Source organism: Zonotrichia leucophrys, chromosome 4 (genome assembly GCF_028769735.1).
Source record: "Zonotrichia leucophrys gambelii isolate GWCS_2022_RI chromosome 4, RI_Zleu_2.0, whole genome shotgun sequence".
NCBI lineage: Eukaryota > Metazoa > Chordata > Aves > Passeriformes > Passerellidae > Zonotrichia > Zonotrichia leucophrys.
Window position 1 is genome coordinate 13051968 of NC_088173.1, and position 11855 is coordinate 13063822.

Consider the following 11855-nt stretch of genomic DNA (forward strand, 5'->3'; position numbering starts at 1 on the left):
GAGATATAGTGTTTAAAAAAAATGGATCCCTAAAATATGGATCCTTGCTGCAGTAATGAGAGCACCCCAGGCACGCAGAAACACAAGACGCCTGAGGACAAGGGTTCAGAACAGAGTATATAGAAAAATTCCATCTAAGACAGGCAGCTTGCTCTGTAACAGCAGGATACATTGAGTAAATTCTGACCTCATTTACCAGAAGTAAGGATTTATCACTCACTGCTAATAACACAGGAAATATGCAAAATGACCTGATGATTGAAGGTCACCAGAGAGACTACTTAAATCTAATTAGCTTTTAACATCCATTTGAAACCTTGTGTTATGCAGCCAATCACTGATCATTGTTAATTAAAAAAAAAAAGATACTGAGAGCTAGAAAGATTCTTAAAGAGATTATTTTACATTCTGCAGAAAATCTTGCCAAGCAACACAGCCAAATAAAACCTGTAGGTGACGATCCATGTCATTGGGGTCTGCTTCCTGCTTTTACAGACAGTCTAGATCAGGAGGATCTATCAAACCTCTGCACAGGCCACTGTCATAGACCACAAAACACTACCTACAATGTGAGGAGCCCCAAACCTGCAGTACAAATTGAAAAGCAAAGAGAATATTGCACAGGAAAACTGCAGGAGTGAGAACATACATTGACAATGGTAGCGTCCCACAATAAGAAAATTTGTTGTAGACCTGTCTATAATATCTACAGGGCAAAGAATTATAAGAGAAATTGTCACATGAAGCAAGACATTGCTTCCTGTCAACTGATAGCTTGCTTATGGTTTACAGATATTATACCACACACTTATCTGAATTGCTGGGTTGCTCAGCAATACAGAGATTAAGGCATTACTTTTTCAGGAAACTAAACCTATTTTTAACAGAAGAATGGGAGATTTTAGAATCCCTGTCTTCTGTTTCTCCAAAAAGGAAAATGCAAACATGTAACATATTGTTCTATTGGTTGCAGTCATGTCATTGACATTAGGCACAGTTGCAAACTGTCTTTTAAAGATGAGTTTATAGGCTTCTTGCCATTTGATCAATAGAAAACCAGTAAAAACTAGCACTCTGATATTTTTCTGCATGCGAAGATAGCCTAAAAAAAAATCTCTATTCATAGATTTAGTTTATTATTTTTTGTTAAGGTTTCAATTCTGTCTTCTGCTTATTGGATGATGAAAGCAGGGCTACTCGTTTGGAAACTGCTTAAGGAGAAAGCAAGTGTAAAGAGACAGACAGCCAGAGGAAGTTGTGAGAAGAGCATTAAAAACTTTTGTGAAAAACTGTTACATTAATGTTGTAGCATTACAGTCTGTAGAAGCAATACGCAGTGGGGGGAAAAAAGGGGGAACTTGCCAAGCAGTGCTTTCTGGACTGTCTAGAATCCTTCTGAAGCATCAGTTTTTGCATGTGTCTTGAAAGATTTGAGAAAGTTTTGGTGGGTTTCACCTGCCTGAAGCTCATTGCCCTGACATCACTACTGAAGATGAGGAAAGTAAACCCAGAACATGTATTTAGCCAAAACACCATGCTGATGTTCCAGCTTCCCTGGAGCCCTTCCCTTTGGAATGCTGCCTTTTTTGATTGCTTCAACCTTACTGCAGTTTCTTCACAATGTTGTTCTCCCATGTTTATAGTGTTTCTGATCATGTACACATGTGAAAATAGAACTTGCACACAAAGATCCTTGGCAGTTTAAATTTAAAACATAGGCTGACCTTCTGAAGGTTGTCTGTTAGGCAGTAGGAGCCTCTTGCATCCTTGCCCTAATACTCCCCAATTGAATAAACACAACTCATCAGGAATTTTGTATTAACTGTCCAAATATTATGTCAAGAATTATAATTCTACCATTGTATGTGTCTGTCTAGTTAATAATTCCAATGTTTTGGACATCCTGAAATTTAAGTGAGGAATGAAGTCTCAGCTTATCTAAGTAGCCTCCTTCAGTTCAGGATGCATGGCTATGTCAAGCATAAAGTAGAATCCATATTGGGGAAATAAAGTACACAAGGTTGTGTTGCCTAAAAGTCACTTCACATCAATGATTCCTTTTAATTACACCACACAAGCTAGGTATAGTTTTATGTTCTTCATCCCAGCTCCTGATCACACTGGGAAATACTTTGTAAAATCAGGGCCATATATCTACATAAACATGACCATAAATCAAATTAATTTCTCTTCACCTGAAGTTCAGCATCTTAAATCTATATACCTAATATCTGCGCCTGTAGTGAAAACAAATGCATGTGTATATAGCATCAACCAGAGTGTCTCAGAACTTTTATTTGTATCGTCCAAACTACATAACTGAAGTTTCTCTAACTGCCAAGAGTCTACTTTGGAAGTGATCTCCTTTACTGTAAGACAGTGGATACTATGCATCTCTTCTGATTTGAATTCCTTGTGTTATTACTATCTGGGAAAAAATCCAAACAAACCAAAACCCTAAATTAAAAGCACTGAAACAAAAAAGAGTTTTTCATTTGGAGAAACTATAGGAGGTAGTAAAGACAGCAGATTTGATCTCATATAGTACTACCTGGCCAAATATGTAAGCAATTACTGAACAAGTTTCTTGAAATTCCTTGAGATTTTTAGACCTGAAACTATTAGTCATTGCTTTACTATGGCTAATAGTTGAAATACAAATAGATTGATATAAAAATAATGGATCCTGAATACTTTTTTTTTGTACTGCATTATTTAGCAACTGACCTAATAATGGAACTATGAGAAATATTTTAGGTACTTTTATTATAAGAAAGTTAGGAGAAATGCATCGAATCTCCTTTTCTGTATGAGAGTAAGATAATTTCAAAAGCATAGAGCTGCAATTGGTGCTGTTGGCATATTCCACCCCTACCAAAGAAAGCTATTTGTAACAGGAAGTGTCACCTTGTATTATTTTGAAAAGGCAGCGTCGAAGCATCAGGCTAGCAGTTTCACTTACTGAAGGTGTCATATCTGTCAGGGTTTAGTACTCTCAAAGATCACCACTAGATGTCAGCAGTAACTTTCTGTAAAATGCTAACCAACCGGTTGGCTTCTATTTAGAAGCCGACACAAACCCTAAAAGTAGCTCATTAAGTCCAAAGTTCATTACGGAAAACGGATCCTTCAACTGCTTCAGGAATCAGGGCTATATGACTGGTACGATTCTATTTATTGAATTAAATTTAGAATTACAAGAAATTGCAAAGTCTTATCCCAAGTAACTGAACATTTAATATACATAGAATGGATCAATTTATTCAGCTAAAAAAAAACCACAAAATAGCCAGGACCACAGCCTTTGGAATCTGGTATATGTACTGCAATCACTACTCATAAGCCGCCTGCTGCCGCTACTGAATTTACCAGAATTTTATCCAAATAACATAAGGAGTAACATATGGACAGAACTGCACTTTAACAGTTTTATAACAGACTACGTCTTGTAAAATTCAGAGGTGTGGCAGTGCTGAGATACCTAAAATACATGGCTTATTATTCCTAAGATACAAGCCTTGACCTTTCCCAAGTCTGCCCAACAAACTATTCATATGATTTTCTGGTGGTAGATTAATTACAATTATAAAACAAACAAACAAACAAAAAACTACAACAAAACACAAAACCAGAAAGCTGAAAGCACTTGGAAGGTTTGTTGGGTTTTTTTTTTTTGCAACAGACATGACACCTGAGAATTTCTCTTCTGATTCAGCTAAGTGTCTCTTCTATCAGCTTACTTTACCTCCTGCCGTGAGGGTATATGCCTTACTAAAATGCCTTTGACCTGGCTTTTCTTTCTGAATTCTTGTGCTAATTTGTAGAAGCAAGCAGATCTGAACACAAAGTGTGAAAATTCACAATATAGGAACACTTGGTATTGGAATCCAGACTTTTGCACTACTCATCAAAGCCACCTTTGAAATCTATTCTTACACAGTGATGATAAGTTGTTTTAAATTGGCACATAGGTAGTGGAACTTTTTTGTACTTAAATTTCAATACAGGTTACTGTATCTAAGAAGACGTGATTTAGAGACAGATGTGATGAATAATTTTGATTTAATGCTTTTGTTCCAAATAATTTCAGTAGGAAGTAATGTTATTAGCTTTGTTTCAGATAAGGTAAGGGCAAAATGTGTTGCAAATAGTATGCAGATCATAAGAAATTCTGTTCTTTGATGTTCCCCTACAGTGTAAGCCTGGGCTGGCAATTTTTACTACCCTTTTATCAATTTCTCTATCTTATAGGTGGAGATTAAATTAGGTTTGAATGTTTAGTGCAAACATGGCCACCTGCAGATAGAATATACTGCATATTACCAGCTGTATTTTTGTGTGCAGCCAGGAAGGAACAGCCTAGAATTGAACTGGTTTTCCAAATCAGTTCCTTCCATGAGATTTTTCCCACCTGTATTGAAAGTGAACTGACCATGAAATCCAAGGCCTTACCAGTTTCCTTAAGCAGATTATTGTATTGCTATTTTCTCCATTCTCTCTTGTTCCATTGAAATTACTCTTACAGGCAGTTGGGTATTGTGTTAATTAAGTCCTGTAGCACAGAGAGTATCTGAGTTTATAGAGCACCTGACTGCCTTAAATTCTGGACAGTACTATAGTGTTAGTACTGGTTGAAAGATCCCACTTTGAAATGTCAAAAAATCTGCAAAAGATCCACAATGCAAGTTCTACACTCCTTGCAAGTTCTGTAGTTGGGAACACTTCAGGGTGTGCAACAGCATTGAGCTGTCTTACCTAAGTCACAGTGGCTGGGCTCATCTCAGCACACAGCAAAACTGCTTGAGTCAAACAGTGCTTCCTTGAGCTACACTGTTCAACTTCCAAATATTCCCTGCTACCAAGCCCATTGCAGCAGATATTCAGGAAACAATAGGTAAGAGACAGCAAACCCTTCAAATTGCAAATAAAATCACTTCTGCCAAGAAGCGAGAGAGTTCACAACACAGTTCTGTAATTTGTCTACTTTGTAGACAAGTGCAGAGGTGATTGCAAAAAAAATTAAACATTATGAAGGGAGACAAAATATTTACAAGTTTAAAAATAAAGGGGTTCAAATCTTATTGTAATTGTCTATTGAGTTACCTGGATAAATTTTTGGCTACCAACAATTATTAGGAGAAAAAAAAATGAAAGAATAAATTTCACAGAATCCAGGTTCTTAAAGCAGAAAATGAGTGTTATGCCTTGAAAAAATGTCTTTTCAATAGGTAATATTTACTTAGTGTTAAACAAGTATGCAAAGGAATCTAGTGCAGACCAGCAGATCTCACCCATATTGCCAACTGGAACCATGACACACACATAAATTAGATTCTAAGAAAAACTCAGCTTGGCTTGAAATTGACCTGACATCAGGAGTAAAACTTTGGGCTAAGAATGCTTTATTTTGCATGTTAGTCCAATTAAGTTGACAGCTGGAAGCTCTTACATAAATATGACAGCTAATGAATAACCTTCCCTCCAAACAAGCTGAGATTATTTTGGTTTTGTTTTTGGTTTTTTTTAAAGAGCTATCATTAAAATTATAACTTTAACAAAAAGTAGTGAGACAAGCAAGAAAGCTGTGGATCAGGAACATTGAATACACAGAAAATTTTTGTATGTTCTTTCTATGCTTTAAAAATTCTCATGTATTTTTAAGTTATCTCATGCCTCCTTGTTACAGAGCTAATTTTTTTGTACATTCTCGGAGTAACTATTCAAAAGCAATTTCTCTCCATGTGAAGCCATGCCCCTCACAATATTGACAAGGTCAGTGAGGTCCACAGGAAGTCATTTGCTGAGTAAGTGCTAGTCATGCAATTTACAGCTGCTTGGATGAGCTGTTTGAATTTACAGCACAGTTTTTCAAGTCGACAACCTGCTTAAAGAAAAATGCCTGAATTATTCCTGTCACTGTTGTAGTATTCTCTGCACTAGTAGAATGTTATCCAGATTCTTAATGCCAGATATAAGTAGGATTTTGGTTTTATGTATACCAGGAACTAGAATAGGAAGTAGTGCCCTCTTCTTTTTTACAGCCTCTTTTCATTCCTGTCACATGTAATATGAGATGAAGAAATACGATATCAGTGCTCTGGAAGCAGTTCAGGGACATGATTGAAGGAGTGATTAATGCTGTTGCATAGACACAATCTCCTTAATCATTTGGGTACAGAATAGATCGTGACTCTTCAAAAATACTTACAGCAGACATTAGAACACTGTTCTCTGCCAGTTACCCTGCTTTGTTTCACAGAAGTTTTACATCAACAACTTGAAAAGTTGAAAAGGGGGAGTGGGGGGAAGGTCAAAGGATATAAAAAAAAAATTACTAGTTCTCTTAAGCAAATAAAACACTGTGTGCATAAATACATTCCTGAACAGTGCCTGGAAACACATCACAGAAGGGTCCTCTAATAAAGTAATCATATTATTCATTAACATTTAAAAACTATTCCAGCACATTGCTCCGTGGTATGTTCTCAGCCTGCTTTGCTGCAGTTAAGAAAAGGGTCCAGGGTTCATAGGGGAGGGCTTGTAAGCAGCTCACAAACAACGTGCTTGAAATTCCTTCCTTTTGTAGCAGGAGTGCAAAACTACAGTTGAATAATCAAGCTATTGAACTAGGATTTATGCCAAAAAGACTAATTTGTAAGCTGTGTCCAAAGTGTCTGGGTTTGAAGTGATTTGCATATTTCTTCCTCTGTTATTCTAGGAATGCTATGGGAAACTTGCTACCCCAGGTCTCAGCAGTAGGTTTCTCATGCATACCTTTCCAAACTTGTCTTTGGAAACATGAAAGCAATGAGTGTGACAAGCATCAATGTTGTACTCATGCAGCTTATGAATACAGGTATTCATGAAACAGGATTCTAAGTTAAAATTTCTTGCAATGTACAATGAGATTCTATTTATCTAGGTCACATTAAAAACCAATCATAATGATTTATGCAAAAGCATAAGGGCTGTGATAAACATAAATAATGAAAGTCAGCCAAATATTTATGTGCCAAGATAAAAGGCAGTCTCATAGCTGTGAAATAGGAAATAGAGATGACAGTGCATCAAATGCTGGGCAGCCATGGGCACTCCCCAGGACAAGCTCATTATTCAGTACTCTTCTACAAAGCCTGCTCTTATAACTGGAACTGAGCAAAAGTAGAATTTGACTGTGACACCTCAGTATTCACATTATGGTCCTTATTTCACTGCATAATAAATTCACTAATTTGGTCATAGGAAGATGTTGAACTACCAACTTAAATCACTCATCCCTACGAAATTACTTTCAAATGCTTCTTTATGGAATGGACAAAAATTATGGCACAAGTGTTAACTTAGCTCCAGTCAAATTGCATTGAATGGGAAAGCTAATGCACTGCAGTGGATATTCAATTTCAGTAAAAGAAAGAAGCTAGAAAGCTAGGCACTAAAGGCACAGTTGGATATAAGTCTTTTTATGTTTTTTTCAACCTACACATACAGATGTATTGTCCGGTTTATCTCGGCTGTTTGAGGGGCCTGGAAAGGCCCGGGGTGGCCTTGGGGCAGCCCGCGTATCGAAGGACGAGAAGAGGCTTCAGTTCTTCTTTCTGGTTTTATGTTTATTAATTGTTTATCTAAAAGATGTTCTTTCAGCCAAACAAAGATCTGCTCAGCAGTCAGCCATGGGCACACTGTGCCGTCCCCCTGACCGCCACGTATCTTTATACCCCTTGCTACGTATACAATATTTATCATTTTTCCCCAATACCATCTATTGTTATAACTCGGTGTACTCTTAGTAATAACCAATCCAAAGGTGCCACCGTGGCCAAAGAAGATGGAGGAGAGGAGGAAGAAGAAGGAGGGTAGGACACACCCCAATTCCTCCATCTTACTCCTCTAAACCCCCCTGTACATAAATCCTAAACCCTGTTTCTCACCCTCTAATTAGCTAATCTTTCCACCCTTCACCCCGGTGAGGCCCTCTTATCTTCATAAAGGTGTCGTCTCCCGTGTAGGGTCAAAGTCCTGCCACCAGACACTTCTGGCAACATTCCAGGACTCCCGGGCCCCCCAAGGGTGGTCTCGGGGGCCCTGCATCCCAGGACTCAAATCCTGAGATCCCACAATGTATCTTCTTCTGGGGTTTGACATTTTACCAGGATGTTTTGCTTTTGATGTACTTTACTTCTTGTGTGAGCTGTTGTGTTTGTATCTCCTACACAGACTGAAGCAGAATCCTTTGGAAAGAGAGTGGAAGATGTGCTGAGGTTCCTTTCTGAAGAACAAGGGAGCATGCCTAATGGAAAGAAGGTTCAGCACACTGCAGAGTGTCAATTAGTGCTGCCTCACTGCATTGACCTGCCAAGCACCAGGAGCAGGGAACCTTTCTAGTGCTGAGTATGATGGGGATTGCATTCAGTCATCCCTGAGATGCTAAAAGATAACCTGTCACCACCTCTTTTCGCTATCAACCTTTTTGTGCTGTGAAGAGCCCTCCTACAATCACAGTCCAATAAGGGGGTGGGGTTACAGACCCTTAATTTTATTAAAATTATTTACTTTAGAATGTATCAAAAAGATGCGTTTCCAGAGGTTTGATACCATGTTTATCTGCAGAAGACAGAGCAATATAACCATCAAATTCTTTGCAGCTTGTACAGTATTTTATTATCTTTTACTGCATTTTTAATTGATCAGCAAGTTTTTTCCACAGCTTTGCTGCTTAACCAAACTTATCATACTTTTGTAAGTGTGCAATACATTGAAATTAATTTAAGGCCCTAAGATAAGAACACTCATCTCATTTCTTGATAGCAATGAAGCCATATTAAGTCTTTCCCAGCTACACAAGATCTCTGTCGCAAATCTGTCATCACAACAAATACATATGTTGTAGCAAGTGCAACCTAACTGGCTTTTAAGTTCTTTAATTTTCATTTTGATGCTTGAAGTGCTCTTGCAATGAAATACAGCAAAGAAAGCTTTCACTTATCAAAAGAAAGTTTTCACTATATTGCTACCCTGTATCAAGCATTAATAAAAGGAAAAATATCTTTATAGATGCATGTACGCACATGGCCAGCAAGGATAGGAGAACAGTGGCATTACAACTAATCAGTCAAACTGGAAGCATAGCCTGAGCTCACGACCAATGGCTGCATGAAAAAACAAAACAATCACAAGAAGTTGAGTTTAGATATCCTAAACAGGACATTTGGAGTTTTTTGGACTGAATTTTAAGGGTGATTTTGGATAAACATAACCTTTGCAGAAGCCAAAAGCCCATCATGTGGTTTGGAAAGAAGTATTCAAAGATCATTGCTTGAATGAATTTTGGCAGGGTCAAGGCAAAATTCCAACAGTACATACCACCAGTGCCACCCACTTGCAGCACTGCACAAATAGTTTTAGAAAATAAAATCTGGAAGAGGCACTTTGTACAAAACTACCAGCCATCACTTGCAAATTTGCATTTTCTAGGGAGTATTAGGGAAATACACGGTGAAATTAGGATAAAATTACTGTCTATGTAAACTCATTTTACCTCTGTACTTACCCACAAGTTTTGATTTAAGGTTGCAATATTCAGAACTGGCAAGGTCCTGATTTGCTTTTCTGATTCTCATAGTCCTACCCAAATCCAAAGCATTTTGCTATTGAAGCTTTATGTAATCTCTAAGAGAAACAGTATTTTAAAAAGTAGTAATACTTTTTAATGCAAGGGGTGTGCAAAAATCCTTCACCTGAGGAGGAATAACCCCAAGTACCCAGGCACACAGGGGCGCATCTGAATGGAAAGTGGCATGGTAGAAAACCTGGAGATCTTCATGGAAAACAGGTTGAACCCAACCTGTGCAGCAAAACTTGGCAACATCTTGAGTTGCAATAGCCAGCAGGCTGATGGAGGCAGTTCTCTCCCTAGGCTCAGCACTGCTGAGGGCATTTTGTGCAATCTGGGCTCCCTGGCTGCAAGACAGACATAAACATACCAGAGCAGCAAAGGCAATGAAAGGATTGAATGTTTTTCACATGACAATTTGAAAGTACTATGGATGTTCAGCCTAGAGAAGTATCTGATGGGAGCATGTACAATCCTCTTCTCAGCAGTAGCCAGAGAGAGAATGGGAATACTGGAAATTGTTTAAAAAAATGTTTTACTTAGGGTGATGAAACACTGGTACAAGCTTCAGAGCTTATAAAGTCTCCATCCTTGGAGATGTTCAAGATCAGACTGGACACAACTAATATCAAGCTTCTCTACATGACCTTCCTTTGCACAGAGCTTTGACTAAATTCATTTGAGTTTGCTTCAGAGGTCCTTCCTCCATCTTCAACTATGACTTCACAGAATCCATTCCAAAGAGATCAAGCCAACTTAGTTTCCTTTTGATGTGTTTTCACTTGGTCAAATCTGAGCTTGATTAAAGAAAAGCACCAAATGTACCACTTATAAAGAAAGCAAATTTAAGACTCCCCTTTATCTTATGTGATACAGGAAAATATTTGCTGATAATATTGTTAGAAAGCCATGAGCCTTAACTGAGATCTTTACAGGGTGCTAATGAGAAACTGAAACAGGCAATACCAATGTATTTATTTATACATTTAAGCATTATTAAGCATGCATTTAAACAGAGATATTTTATGAGTAGACTGTGCAATATTGCAGCAAACTCAAATGAATTTGTGCACAGGGGTAGTCTACCTCTGTATTCAAATTTAGATTTTAAATGTCGTTAGTCTTATTCCACCAGGAACAGGGTATAGTGATTCATTTGAAATCAGGGATTAACATCTGCTCCAAAAGTCTAGAATTTTTGCTATAACCCATTTGTATTGCACTGATAGCCAAGGGTGGAGAAATAAATACCCCTTTCAATGTCTGACAGTAGGTAAGAATTAGAAATGTGTCCTAAAGCATGGTATTTTCAGCTCTGCAGGCCTCTACATAATCTAGAAGAGGGAAATAAGTTATATAGTACTTCAATTTAACTAGCCAAAGCTTCTAATACTCTTAATGTCCTGAAATGAGGGCTTCTGTTGCTTGTTCTCTCTATCAAAAGTGCTGGGTCCAAGATTGCTTTGCCTAGAGCAGCTTCTGATCAGCTCTGAGTACAAATGCCAAGACTCAATAACATGCTTTGTCTTACAGTGTGCCTCATGTAGATGTCTTCAATCATCATTCAAGAAATTAAATATTTAAGAACATAAAAGTTAACACCAGTAAAAGAAAATATCTGTCATTTTCTTGCTGTAAATACCTGTGCACTAGAAAAAGGTGAGGGAGCAAGAAGGTTTCCTCCACTGTCATTTTACTCATCATTTTAGTTTTCAACTAAAATACAGGGAAACTGATACTATATAGTAAACAATAAAATTAGTATAAGTAAATCAATATTATAGCATTAGAAGACTCTTGGATTTTTATTACTTACATGTCGGTGAAAGCAAAAAATTTTTTCAATTGTAGGTAGAAAATATATTCAAATAAATTATAAGTGACATGTTTCATTTTGACACTCTTCTAAATATACTTGGCATATATCCCAAATGATGCACATATGGGAAAAACATGATCATGTAATAGAATAAAATTCCGTATATTGGCCAAGCCAAAAAAGATATTGAGCTTTAAACACCTGATTGCTCAATAGAAGGAAAAATATTTACTATAAAGTTTTCTTTATATCATTTTATTCCTTCTAAAGAAACTGATAATGTAACTCCTTCACAGGAAATAACATGCAATATGATGTGTTCTTTATCAACAGCAAATTTTTAACTCTGACTGTTTTACCACACAGCAGTAAGCAGCCAACACATGTATAAAGAATCTAATACTTGTTTTGTCTTCAGTCTAGATC